Genomic DNA, 15,193 nt, shown 5'->3' with positions numbered 1-15,193 from the left:
GGTAACATGAATAGCTTACAGAGCTTATACAATCTCTTGGTGCACTCCAATTTAGACACTTACACAAATCAGATCCAGAATTTATTTTCTTCCCTTCAGGGTATCATTAATGGGACTAGAGGAGGGATTCTCATGTGCCATTTTGAAAACTTGTTCATTTCTGTGATCTTCCCCTCTGCCTAAAAGAATGATGTAAATGCTACACCTGCTTATAAACACATGTGAAATATTTTTGACACAAGGTTCAGACAGCTCCAGATCTACAGGATGCTTCTATACAAACTCCTGTGCTTCACATTCTGCTTTTTGCTCACTTAGTTCACACAGCACAGTATTCTTTTCAGCAATCTATTTGATAATAAGGACGCCAATTTGGACAGCACATAAACATGTTTAGGTCTTACTGAAGTCAAAAGGACTTAAGCTTAAAGTTAAGCACATTGTTAAGTGTCTTCCAGAATAGGCACCTAATAGAACAGCATGTACCTTCAAAATATAAGCATTAGGAGTGTCTGAGCTTGTTCCCCCCTTACTCTCTACTGCCTGTTAGGGACAAGTCCCCACTTGAGCTGTAGACACTACCAGTGAGAAGGGAAACTGGAGTTTCCCACTTAGCAAGTTCAAATGTACAGTAACTCCGGGGTGCCCTAAATCACATACTAACTTTTCAAATTGACATTGTGCCCCACCCTCCCACAGCAACAGATATGACAAATATCAAAGGAAATGTCTTGGCTTTAGATTCTCATGTATAAACATCAAGAAATTGAGAACAATATATCAAGTAAGCTCTCTAAAGCAGATGTAAAGCTATATTAATTCACATATATAGTGGCATCACTGATGATAACAAAGCATTTATAAATAATTAATTATTCTAACCACACTCCTGTAAAGTGAAAAGTTTCTACTAGTTTAAAGTATTTATTAGTTCTAGCTGTATTCCCAATATTAATTATAGGTCACAGAAGAAATTTTTAAAGAGTTAGAATGGCTGTAGTAACAGGGAGCTGAGCTAGGCCAGATCAGACAAGATCAGCTATGGCTGTACTGGCAGGACGCAAAGCAGAAATGTCCAAAGAGGAAAGAGAACCTTGGACCCTTCTGGAGGTTCAGGCATCGCTGGAGAGGATAGCTTTGGGTTTAAATGGGCTCTGACATAAATAAAAGAACATACCAATGACAAAGAATCAACAACCTCTTCTTTGTTGGCTTGTTGTTGTTTTTTAACAGAGATAGATGGAAGATGGCCCCTGCCATTCTATAAATATAATTCAAAATGCCCCACACCAATTCATAGTCTCTTCAGGTGGCTTGATAGAAAAGCAAGGGTCAGAACTGGGGGAGTGAGGATGTAATAGTATTCTTCCAAGCTCCACCCAGGTAAATCACCAAAATGAGATGCCACACAAAGGAGATGTTAAATCAGAGCTCTGCTTGGCTCCCATTTGGTGGGGCTCCCCTAGTCTCATTGGGCTTGGCTCTGTGACTGAAGGTAAAAAAAAAGTGGTGGTATTTCCCAAATGTTACCCACTTGGGTCCCCAATATGAGATGTCACTCACAGTAAACAGTGCAGATCTGTGATCCTCCCTCTCCTCTTACATAAAAGAGTTAAATAGTTCACACTGAGATTTAAATAATCATCACTAGTCATCTGAGTTAACACCTCACAGAGATAAATAGAGCACTTCAAAACTCTTAGTGCTTTTGTTCCAGGCTCTCTGCAGACTCATGTAGACGTTTCTGCATTGGTTACATTCAGTTCCCATTTCTGAGGGTTTCTTTGCAATGATAACAGGTAGAGACTTACTTTTTAAAAAATACGAAAGCTGATATTCTGGAGATGTAGGTAACAGCTTCAGAGAGATGCCAGTTCAGAATATGGGTGACTACTAGCTGTTTGTGTTCTGCTGGAAAGAGACAAATCTTTATGTCAAGATGACATGAGAATTGGTTACTGCTGCCTCTGTTGTCTGTTATTAGTGGAAGAAGGAGAAATCAGAAGCCTACTACAGCTGCCACTGATGTATGTACCAAGCCTTATAACTCCTGCGTCTACTTCCTTTTTGAAACCAAAGGACTCTTATTGGGTGAGTTTTGTAGCTGTTGATGGTAAAAAGTCAAAGGCTAGTACTTTTTTCCCTTGACTAGTTAATCCTCCCTGTGGTTATAGTAATCACTAAGTTGTTATAGATTTTGTTGTCACTAGTAGCTTCATACTCATATTCCCTAAGCTGCCATCTTCATCCTCATCAGTTTCTCCATTCAGAATTATAATAAAACCGAAAACAATGTGTTCATATTTCCTCCAGTTCCAAAAACAAGAAAGAAAACAAAGAGCTAGCAGATGCTGATTTCCTCACTTAACTGCACATATTTTATAGTATTTGTCTGATTTTTTCCCAAGACACCCACCTGACCTCCCTTTCTCTCCAGTGTCTCCGAACTGCAGCCAGACACTGCTAATCATGTAAGATGCAGCCCATGAAAACAAACTGCAACTAAGTGAAATGTACCCTTTGACTTTAACACCTTCACATGCACTATGAGGCTTAAGTTGTGTCTTTGCTAAATGGAATGCATTTTCATTGGCAAAAACTGTAGCAAATTATAGCTATGAAGATGAGACATTTTTCACTATTTCACGAAAGCAGCAAAAATAAAATAATGATTTCAATACAGAGTATGTACAAAACTGCGAGGTTTTTCCAAACATTTCTGGAGGAAATAAAATAGGAATATAATAATAATACTTTTCATTTCCCTCTCAACTCAAAGTGCTTTACAAACTTTAATGAATTTAGGCCCATAACACTCCTCTGAGGTAGGCTATTATTTATCCCAAATGGTCTCAAACTTTTTCTTAGTGTGGATGATATTTTAGTGTGGAGATTGTCTTAAGACCACATTATCTCCCATTCACGAGGGTGTGACATCCCTGTGGTAACTAAAACAATTGTCTTCATGGAAGAGTATTTAATGCATGTTTAGATGTCTTTTAATATAATTTGGTAGCTGGAAATAAGCAAGAGGATCCAGCATAACAGAACCACGTTGCTCTTCTTGGATCACAAACATGTGCTTTGCAGGCCATCAATGATCCATGGCCAACGTTTAGCCATATTTACAGATGAAGAAACTGAAGGACAGAGCTAAAATGACTTGCCCATGGTCACACAGAAAGTCTGTGGCAGAGCTGGGAAAATAATTTATTTGGTTTCCCCATCTACAATGAGCAAAGTATGTAAACTTTTTTCTCCCCCCTCATTAAGAAAAATAAAAACGAGAGAGAGAGAGAGAGAGAGAGAGAGAACACAAGGGATTCACTAAAAAGCTCCAGGAGCTACAATAAGATGAGTGCATAATTGGTTAGAAAACTGTTCCCAGAGAGTAGTTATCAGTGGTTGCCAGTCAAGCTGGAAGGGCATATCAAGTAGGGACACTCAGGGATGAGTTCTGGGTCCGGTTCTGTTCAATATCTTCATCAATGATTTAGATAATGGCATAGACAGTACACTTATAAAATTTGCAAATGATACCAAGTGGGAGGGGTTGCAAATGCTTTGGAGGAGAGGATTAAAATTCAAAATGATCTGGACAAACTGGAGAAATAGTCTGAAGTAAACAGGATGAAATTCAATTAGGATAAATGCAAAGTACTCTGCTTAGGAAGGAACCATCAGCTACACACATACAAAATGGGACATTACTGCCTAGGAAGGAGTACTGCAGAAAGGGATCTGGGGCTCAGAGTAGATCACAAGCTAACAATGAGTCAATAGTGTAACAGTTTTGCAAAAAAACCCAAACATCATTCTTGGATGTATTAGCAGGAACGTTGTAAGCAAGATACAAGAAGTAATTCTTCTGCTGTACTCCACATTGATTAGCCTCAGCTGGAGTATTGTGACCAGTTATGGGTGCAACATTTCAGAAAGGATGTGGACAAATTGGAGAAAGTCCAGAAAAGAACAATAAAAAGGATTAAAAGTCTAGAAAATATGACCTATGAGGGAAGGTTGAAAAAAAATGGGTTTGTTTAGTCTGAAGAAGAGAAGACTGAGGGTGGACATGATAACAGTTTTTAAGTACATAAAAGATTGTTACAAAGAGGAAGAAGAAAAATTGTTCTTGTTAACCTCTGAGGATAGGACAAGAAGCAATGGGCTTAAATTGCGGCAAGGTCAGGTTAGACTGGACATTAGGAAAAACATCCTAACTGTCAGGGTATTAAGCACTGGAATAAAGTGCCTAGGAGGGTCATGGAATCTCCAACACTGGAGATTTTTAAGAGCAGGTTAGACAAACACCTGTCAGGGATGGTCTAGGTAATACTTAGTCCTGCCATGAGTGCAGGGGACTGGACTAGAAGACCTCTCAAGGTCCCTTCCAGTCCTATGATTCTATGATTATAAGAACTCTCAACAATAAGAGTAAAGCTCACCTGTGCAGAGAACAGAACTTTCCCCAGAGGTGATCCAAAATTGTAGAATAACTCCGCCAGGAACTAAAAACCATCACAACTCTCACTACTTTCCTCTCCAAGTGCCTTCTCTAATATAATCACATAGCAACAAGAACATTTAATAAATAAATAAATAATAACAAAAATCCCTACCAAAATGAGACATTCCACTGCACACGCTTCTCGCTTTGGAGGAGCATGACAGAACAAACACATGACAGACGTGTAGTCGCTTTGCTGAAAGCACTACTGGGAGGCATTCACATACAACAGTGATAAGAATAGAATAAAAACTTACACAGAATAGAATAGAACAGAATAGAATACCTTTGCAGTATTTGGCTTCTGAACTGATCACAGAATAGAAACTGCCTCACAGCTGTCCCTGTAGCAGGTTGGGTGACTCCTTGAACCTTCACCCAAAATTCAAAGCAAACTAAAACTGAATTTTTTTTTAAGGTCCATTTTTTTCTTGTTTATTTTTAATATTTAATCCTCTGTGCTTCCAGGCTCTGTCCAGAATCAGAAGTAGTGCTGGAATTTTGTGAGAAATGATGTTATTGTATGATTTTCAGCCCAGTTTTACAAACCCAAATGTCCTAGATTGTTTGGATGAACTCCAGAATAAGCACCTGCAGTAAGAGATTTGGTTTATCTGAACATTATGAAGTTCCTTCACCAATAGTGATATCACTATAGAACAAAAATTTAGCACTGTAAAGATAATAATTTACATCACTGTAAAACTGCAGCAGGTAGATTTCTTCACTTGACACTTTATTAGTAATGAATAAAATAAATAATGAATAATAATAACAACAGTATATCAAGATTTGTTTCATGCTCCCAGTTCAGTTTATTTAATAAATGGAAAGTAAAAGTGCTCTGAATATTAGTGATCTCCTGCTGAATCTCTCTGTTGCCATGTCTCTACTAACAACAAACTGGTTAGCTATAATATAGCTCTTGAGAAGCATGTGAGAAGCATGTGCACCTTATTTTTGATTGCCAAACTTCTAATTGCTAGTAAAAAATAAAGTAAATAATTAAAAATCACCCAGTGTATTTTGTCATTTAAAAGGGTACACTCTACCTTGTGGCCACACCCAGGTTGCGTGAGAGACCCAATCAAACCAGCTGGTCAAGTGGGGAAGGAGCTTCTCCTAAGCTTGCCATCGTTCAGCCATGACAGTTAACAACCACTTTAAATCTTCAGAATAACATTTTCCATTATCAGCTTCTATTCCAGCACATATTTGTGTGTGTCAAAACTCACAATGTAAAACATTATTTAAGTATTAACAGCATGCTTGGCACTGTGCAAAACTCCAAAGATGGACAATGTAAAGCACACTGGGGAATCCAGAGGAAAGGTCTCTCTAAAGGGCCTTTATCCACTCAAATTAAAAATCTTTCATGTGAGTAGCCCCACAGTAGTTAGTGTCTGTGGGCTTCACTTCCTTTAGTGAGGTCTGAGGCGAGATTTGAAAAAGAAGAGGGTAGCCACCTGGTGCATAGGGAGACAGTATAGAAGAAGGCATGAGGATGAGAGTGGAGAAGGATGATCTGGATCTGGTAATGATCTAACTTACATCAATTTAGCAATATTGATTTCAGTGGGAGTTACTTCTGATATTCACTGATGTAATTGATATCAGAATGGATTCTACCATGTTGTCTTCAGGGTTATTTAGACGTTAGAGATTTTTTCCCCCTGTGCATTATTTCAGATATGGTGGGATATCCTGAAGAAAACTCCATATGGTCCTTCAGATATGAAAAATTTCTAGATATGAACAATCCTCTGTGGACTATGAAACTCTTTTTCAATCACTATGAATGACACGCAGAGTGCAGTTGAAGTTTTCGGAGGAAAACTATTGCCCAGTGGATTAAAAAAAATAAAGGCTAATGGGATTTTCCTTAATACTGAAGCCATTAACAGAGGTTTTATTCTCCACTAGATGTCACTACAGCTGTGTGAAATGTTTACAACAAACAACACAAAACTCCCCTAGTTTTGAGTTTTGTTATAAATTCAGAACTTGGACCAGGTTTTCATAAAAGGTCTGCTTTGTTCTGAGACCTCTGAAGGGAACCTGCACTGATTAATGCCTTTGTGTCAAAATCATACAAAAAACATGGCTTGGCATGTTTTTGAGGTCAAGGTAGATGAAAATCAGTAGTTTCAGATAACTTTTGCTTTGAGATTTTGGCTTCATTTGGGGAACCCAAATGGGACTGGAGAAAATGTTTGCATAAGCATGGTTATTGTTTGGATGAGAAGAACAGGATGCTGTCGAGAGTGGTTTTGGTGACTCAGTGGGCTGCACTCTTTCTGAGTCAGCAGTGACTCAGTATCTCAGGACAGTGTTGTAGATACTGTGCTGTAAAAATGTACCAGTTTTTCAATTTGACATAAAACTGAAATCCTGACAACCTATGGTCATTAAATATTCTATGGCTTTTTTCTTTCAAGAGTAGAGGTGTTAACCCAAGTGTCATACAGTAAATTGAATTCCTAGTTGGATTAATAGCAAATATTGACGGCCTAAATCCTCCTTGTAGTTCCAATAGGCTACAGGAATGTTCTTCAATTCCTGTCCAAGATTCAGAGTACTGAGATTATGTGGCCATGTAGAGAATATGACAGCGTAATATGTCCTTTCACCAGCTTGCCACCTACATCCCTTTTAGTGCCAAATAAATCCTTCAAAATACTGCTATCTTCAGCTCTTGAATTCCATTTGCCTCTTTGCCTTCCTCCTCCATTGTTTTCCTTTGTCCTGTGGTTTCTTCAGGTGAAGTGACAATTTCCTGGGCCTGTTCTTGTGCTGCTGCTTTTCAAAGGACAGCAGTGAAAGGGAGACCCTTCTAGAATTAGGAAAGTAGCCATGAAAAGAACATTTAGCAACCTGCCAGCACTAATTCTTAGAAGTCATTGGGGGTTTCTAAGTTAAGTTTTACTATCCATACTGGAGACAAGGAAGGCATGTGGCAGCTTCTTAACAGCAACCCTCCTGTGGATCTGAGGAAGCCTGTAGGAGGTGAGACAGTACATGGCTGGAAATTTGTGGTAACTGGGGCAGTCAGCAGCATAAGAAGCCACAGTAATTGAGGAGAAAGGGAGATGTTTGCAGGAGACAATGTGGCCAGAGCAAAACTCTGCTCCCATTAATTATTGTACTTCCTTGTATGCCACATAATTCACTGCAGCTCTGCCACATAAACTGGGAGATTTGGGAGAATAAATGACGGGCTTATCCACCGTATAATACAGCAGGTTGTGAGTAGTGTTGCTATAGGTTGTTAAAGATCTGCCATACTCCCCTGAGAGGTTAAGTTTAGTGATGACTTAGGCAATTCACATATATCTGTTATAGAAGGACAAATTCCATCCATCTTACCCATGCAAGTTCAAGTGCAACTGAATATGTGAAACTTACATTATCCATATTTCGCATCTGGTCTTGTATCCAAAGTTTGTAACAAAATTGAGAGCTGTTTTTCTAGAAGTCCAATCTTACGAATGTTTCAGATCTTCCTTGGGATCTGTATAAAATCAGATATTGTCCCACTGAAGTCAATGGGACTACTCAGCTAGTGAAACATACAGGATTTGGCCCAAAGTTTATAAAGTCAATGATGAAAGGCTCGACACATATTATCACTGAGACATATACAGAAAAGAGACAGAGAGAGAAATTACATCAGTAAATAAACATGACATATGATATGAGGTCAGACTATATTGCTCTGCATACATAATATTTAAATTTTACCCTATATACTGAATATGTGCAATGTGAATTACATTTTCAAATGATGAGATTCTAGGGACATATGGCAGAATATTACTGATTTGAGCTTGATTATTATTCATATTCATTATCAGCCTATTCTCTGAACATGGGCTATGTCTACTAAAGCTTTGTCTGTTCTTGTGTAGCATGCACATTAAAGACATATGTTCATTTATATACTGTAGCATCTGGATTGAGGATTATGCCATCCCTTAAACCAGCAAACATTCAGAAGCTCCTTGTTCAGTAAATTTAAGAAAATGAATTGAAGCTTCTCACCTATTCTAATATGTGCTCTGTAGACATTTTACAGTTTTTTATGGTTTAATTAAAACCTCATAGCAATAGTATGTTTCTTTCTTACCACTATGCCAGTGGTCAGAAAAATTATGGGGCTTCACATACCCTGTATATCATTAATTGTTCTATTCCAGATAAAATAATAGTGATATTTTATTATAAACATTGCACAGTGAAAAATACCCCCCCTTCCCCCCTGCATCTCAGGGGAGTGGAATGTTTCATCAGACTAGCAGAGAAATGACAACCCCGGGCTCCTCAGAGGAAGATGAGAGGGATGGACAGGGCTGGCTGCACTGAGGTCTTCCCCTCTCTTTCTCTGTCCAAAATGGACGTAGAGATTGTGTGTGCCTGAGTGAGGAGGAGAACCAAAGAGGAGGACAAAATTCTCTGTTTCTCTTTTTTAGCCATTGGTCAGTCTGTGGCAAGGGGAAAGGGAAAGCTCACAGTCTCTCATGACCCTCCCCTTCTTGTCTGTGGAGCCCTGAGGGCAAGCAGCAGGCGTTCTGCTGTGGTTGCTGCCCCACCTGCATGCCCTATGATGGAGGTATAGCTTGAACTGCATTTCCAAGATCTTGTGGGTTTGACCAGTGGTTAGTTTTTGGGATCAGAAAGGATTTTTTCCTTCACGGCAAGATGGACACTGCACTGGATCCCAAATACAGTAAATGCCTGATATGGGGAGTTTGTTCCTCCCATTAAAACAAAAGTTAATAAATTTGTGGCCTTCCTATTACATTCCATTCCCTTGCAATCCATCCCCCTGCATGCCCATCTCCCTGTTTCATTCTCCTGCATGTCCTGACCAATAAAAGGTTTTTCCTCCCATTCTTCTTACTGCCTCCCTGCCTCAAAAGTGCAGAAGGCTCAAAATTAAGAGAAGTACTGTCAGAGTATATTCAGTGCAGGACAATATTGAAGAAGGTTATAAGTATGTTAGGATAAGGGCACCATAATTATATGAAGAAGTCTGGAGAGAAAAGATTACATTGTTCTGACAACAACAATTTTCAAACATTTAGACCTTTAATATCATTAATTTAAAGTGTGAGATTAAATATTTTATGCAAATATTAGACAACAGCAAAGAGCTCAGCATACTAGGATTTAAAACAAATTGAAAGCATGCAAGACATATTCATTTCTTAAGCAGTTTAGTTAAAAAATCTGTATTGTCTCTATTAGGATTAACTGACAGTAACTCTTTGTGTTCAAATGGATTTAACTTCACTGTGGTTTGTTTTCCAGATATCATTGTCCTCCAATAATCATGGATAAAGGGAAATGTAAAGGGACAGATGAAGTAAAATATATATCTTCACATGATAAACACAGAATTATGTTTAAATTTCATTACCAAATGGGATTTCAGCTTCATATACCATGCCTAATCCTGGACTATAAAAGATGTATAAAACCTCTTGACAAATATAACAGACTTTGTGGAAGTTGCATATATTGATTAAAACATCAAGTGGTTACATACAAACCAATAATGAATTACTTCTTGTTGAAGATAAAACTTTGTGATATTTAAAATTACAGACTTGAAAGTAAGTAAAATTATCCCTAATTATGCAGAAGGGAGCAACACCTTAGTAATAAACAAGATAAGCACCTCAAACAGCACTAATAATTTTAATTAATGTTTTCTAGTTTCCTTTCACCTCCTTTCAAGGTCATTTACTACCTTCTTCTAATACAATATTACAACACAATGGTAAAAACTTACATTCCATTACTAATCACTTTCATAATCCAAAAAATTATTTTCCAGGCCAGATTTTTTGTAAAAAATTACTATGTGCAAAAGCAAATATTGTATTTTGTAAAACTGTTGGCAAGGATTCCATATTCAATTGCAATGAAAGGCCTAGTTTTAACTGTGTGGGTTCAGCTGGTCATTTGGGGTCTGATTCTGTAGTCCTTAAGCAAAATTTCCCTGGCATTTTTGCCTGAGTAAAAACTGCAGGAGTAGGCCCTTTATTAAAGAGGAAGGAGTCAGTTTAAAAATCAGAAAATATGTCTGAACTGCTAACTATTCAGGTTCTAATCCAAGTTCAAAAGAGTTCTAAACTATAAACAGTGAAAATGAAAATTGGGCATAATATAATAATCTACACAATAATTTTTTCTCTGTTGAGTACCAATTAATAAATGTACATGTTCAAGATTTATTATTTTGTTAAATTGTTTTTTTTCTTTTTTTTATTAGAAACTTGGTAAGAAAAGGGCTTTGTTATATCAGTGGGTTTGTTCCATGCCACAAATTTAATGCACGAGGTCACTTGGAATATAATGTGTAGTGAAAGAATCTCATTAGGCTAAAATGAATGTAAAATGTGTCAATTTGATCCAAATGAGAACTGTAGTAAAACCATGTTTGATGTTCATGTGCAATAAATCTTTAACATTTGTCTGTAAAGTATTAGAGAACCCATAGGGAAATCTGTATTTGTGATAGCTGCACATTTTCAATGATTTTTTTTCTATAATCCTTTGTTGACATTTAGCATATGGTAACAGAAAGTAAGATCCTAAAATGAGAGTTATTATTTTTCTAAGATAAACAAAATGGACAAGTTGCATATAGCTACTGAATTTTTTAAAAAGACAAAAACCATCAAAATGAACTGTTAGCGTACTTTTAAAAAGATAATACTGGTGACTCTTCTGTCCACTTGTAAGTAGTAAAGTATCAAATTAAAGATACCTTACTTGTATGTCAATCAATTCAGCTTCAAAACATTTCATGACCATACCCTGCCAGTTCATTTTTATTTTGATATATTCATATTGTTAATTACTGTTGTATTTCAATTTTCTCTCTAGTATTTTTGTTCGTTCATAATAGCTTTATGGTTCAGTGGACCGAAATGACTAAAATGAAAGATTTCCAAGATTTCTTCTGGGAGTAATTTACAAAAGACCACAATTTTTTAATTGCTCCTGATGTTTAGTTCTGGATATCTGAAAGAAGAGAAAGCAACTGAATTCTTTTAGTTGCCACACCAACTGTATCAGATTCTTTATTTTTCTTGATTGTATCATTTTGGAGCCTTAAATCCATATTTTAGAGCTCTGATTGCTCTAACAGCACATAGTGTGGTGTTTACATTTCTGCACCTCACGCTCTCTTTTGCAAGAGAATTACTGGGTATATATGTCCTTTGAGGAGGCTCAAGGAATAATGGGTGAAATGTCAGAAACAATTAAGAAAAAGATATTAACTTTTGTTGGACAACTGAAGTTGAAGTTCCATAAGCTTGCAATAATATGGCTCCTAATTATCACAAAGTTTAAAAAAACAAAACAAAAAAAAAACACAACCTTACAACACTTGCATGCCAGAGGTTGCAACACTGTTCTTGGCAGGAAAACTGAAAATATTCTAGCATGGGAAAAATCTTCAAGAGAACATGCCTCCTTGCTAATTTACATTTTATATAAATATGCAATATGTGGCAAAGCAACATCATGTTAATGTATCGTTTTTCTAAAGACCATAAAAGACTTTACAAACCCAGTATGAATACTCTTTGGGAAGTTTGTACCATATCACTATGAGTGTACAGTAACAAGCCATTCCTTTTTTTTCTTTACAGACCAGCCATTTTTATAGAATTTGTCCATCTAATTATTGCTGTATGGGTCTTTATCAATAAATGTGGTGTTCTAAGTAGAGTTTTCCTTGGCTTGCAGCCTCCCTACAAAACCACTGCATACTTGACAGTTTGCCCTAGTTAAAAATTCTTTGCTCAGAAAAAGCACAGAGAATGAAACAGTATCTGGTGTTGTAAAATCTTGACCAGATTTTGAAATATTGCCTAACCCCCCGTCAGCCAGAAGGTGATTTCTCCAGGTCAAGGTTTCAGGGTTGCGGGGTGGGGGGGGGGGGAGTGATAGAAAATGTAGGGCAAAAGCTTAGTCTGCACTATATCTGCTTCATGAATATATAGTCACTATTAGTATACACTGCATTCCATTCCTCTATATTTTGACAGTACATTACTTTCATGCATGTTAAGTATAGGAATGGCAGCACAGAAAAATTATATCTGCCTCTTAATGTATCCATGTAATATTTATATTTGAGGATTATCAATTAACTAATACTCCTAGGGAAAAGTATATTCAGGGGTAACCTAGTAAATTATTTCTTCAATACTACTACTAATTATAATAATAATATGTAGCTCTTATAACACTCTTCATCAATAGATCTCAAAATGCTTTACAAAGGAGGCCAGTGTGATTATCCCCATTTTACAGATAGGGACACTGAGGCACAGAAAATAGAAGTGACTTGCCCAAGGTCACACACAGCAGACTAGTGGCAGAGCTGGGATTAAAACTCAATTCTCCTAGTTCCCAGGGCTCCATCCACTAGGCCACATCGTTCTACTTTAGTTCAGTGGCATTCGTCATAATTGGTACACAATATAAACTCTTTTAGATACATTTTGATACTGGAAACAGGATTTCCAAAGTTCCATGAGAGGGGTTATTTATATAGCATTTCTGCCAGGAACAAAAGGAGAAAGTATCAGTCATTATGCCAAAATGCCTTTACTCCTAAAATTTCCAGTCCAATTTTGCAGACTAAAGAGATACAGGTAAACATATAAACATTTGAAGTTTTCTGAACTGAACCTGAACAATCTGAAGTTCCTCTATTGCCAAGGTTCTGATTTAGCAAAGCACCTAAGTGTGTGCTAACTATGCACATGCTTAAAATCCCACTGAAGTTAAACACATGGATCCTTTTCTGGATCAGAGTCCAAGATCTTAGCAGGATTCAAACAGCTTTTTATATTGATAACAAGAAGATTAAATTATAATAGAATTTTTTTAACAAAAAATAGAAGTTGTGGAAGGGATATATACCCCATGTTAGGGGGATAATTCAAGCTCTATCTATTGGGGTTAGTAGGAAACTTTCCTTAAAGGCAAGTTATTCCAGAGCTACCTATTGCAGGGTTTCTCACATCTTCCTTTGAAGCAGCTGGTATTGGCTACTGTGTACAAACAGGATACTGGAACGAACTTGATTCACTCTCACTATGTAATTCATATGTTCCTAATTAGGATGGATATTATTTAAAAAAAGAAACTTTAAAGCTGAAGCTACTATATGTTAAGCAGAAAATAATAAAATGTAAATTAATATCTACAAAGCATTGTTGGTTAAAAACAAACAGACAAATGAAAAACAGATATAGTGCCCTGGGTGTTACCATAATGACAAAGTCATAGATTTGTATTATAGGTCTCAACATTTTCAGCTGAGGTAAGCAAAGGCTCTGAAAATGTTTTCTGACAAATCTTTTAAGAAACTCTTTCTATTTTCCTTGATTTAATTCGTGTGTGTTAATTTTTTGGAAACCAGGTATCATTCTTCACCTCTTCAAATGGCCAGAAAAACAAATGGGATCAGAAATTTTGAAACATTGTATTTTCTTTTTAGATAGTTAGTTTTGCTCAAAGCTGGCAAGGTTTGTGGAAAAACCAAGCAAAACTTGTAGGTTGCAGTTTCAGGTGCACTTCGTTGGTTTATAATCAGATTTTCCTTTGATTGTATGGGTTAGATTGAGGAGGTTGGGGGATGTCGACTGTGAAAGAGGAGTTGTCGTCCTTCTGAAAGACTGTGAGGAGAGACACTAAACAGGAAGATAGCAAAATATAGAGTAAAAGATTAAAAAGTACCATTACAGAAAGAAAAGCACACCTATATCTTTCTGTTAGATTTATTGCTGTGTAAGGAGGTTTTTTTTTCAGGTATTGGGTTAGATTCAGTGCAGGGAGGACTCTGGCATGTGAATCAAAATACAAACTGGTGTTGGGCCCAGAGAGAACAAATTCTGCTGTGAGAAGGCTAAGGCACAGAGCATTAGCAGTTTTCTAAAAGTAAATGGCATTGGAGAAGAGGCATGGTAATGGCTGAATGCTCTGATTCCACAAATCCCCTTCACCAGCCTTTGCTGAGAAAGGCTTATATGTGGCACCAGCAATAATTAAAACTGCCTCCACTAAGTACAGTCAAAACTTTCTAACACTGCTGCCATCCTCCCTTTGGGATGAATTCCACCTGAGCACAAGAAGCCCCTAATGTACACTTCCCAACCCCAACACAAGTGAATCTGGACCATTGTTTCCAATATTCCTGTGGGTGGTTCTTTCATGATGGCCTCACTTTCTTCCTCTCAGTTTCTTTCACTGCCTTTCACCTGGTGATCCTGATGAACTCAAAAAATGTATACAACAGAGCACCAGTAATTTAGTACTATAATTTTATGGGTATTTTGAAGTTCCTGAGCATTATTATTTTACAAAATGCTTTTCACTCTCTTTTCTACTTGGTTTACTTCCTCTCTATGTTCTTCTCTTGAATTATACGTAAAATGTATATCTTGGCTGCCTTTTCATCTTTTGTACATTCAGTTAAATATTGCACTATATATTTTGAGGCCCCACATTAAAATTTTATTATGTTTTTCTATTTATGTTTTGGCCCAGACTGTGAGGCCTCTCAGGTCTGGGCCTGATGTAGTTTTTTGGGCTTGTGGGTGCAAGGAGGGACAAAAATGAGGTTGTGGACAGAATGTTGTCTTTGGAGACATTTGT

The sequence above is a fragment of the Eretmochelys imbricata genome, chromosome 7 (assembly GCF_965152235.1).
Source record: "Eretmochelys imbricata isolate rEreImb1 chromosome 7, rEreImb1.hap1, whole genome shotgun sequence".
In the NCBI taxonomy this organism is placed as follows: Eukaryota; Metazoa; Chordata; order Testudines; family Cheloniidae; genus Eretmochelys; species Eretmochelys imbricata.
Note: the sequence above shows the minus strand (reverse complement) of the source record.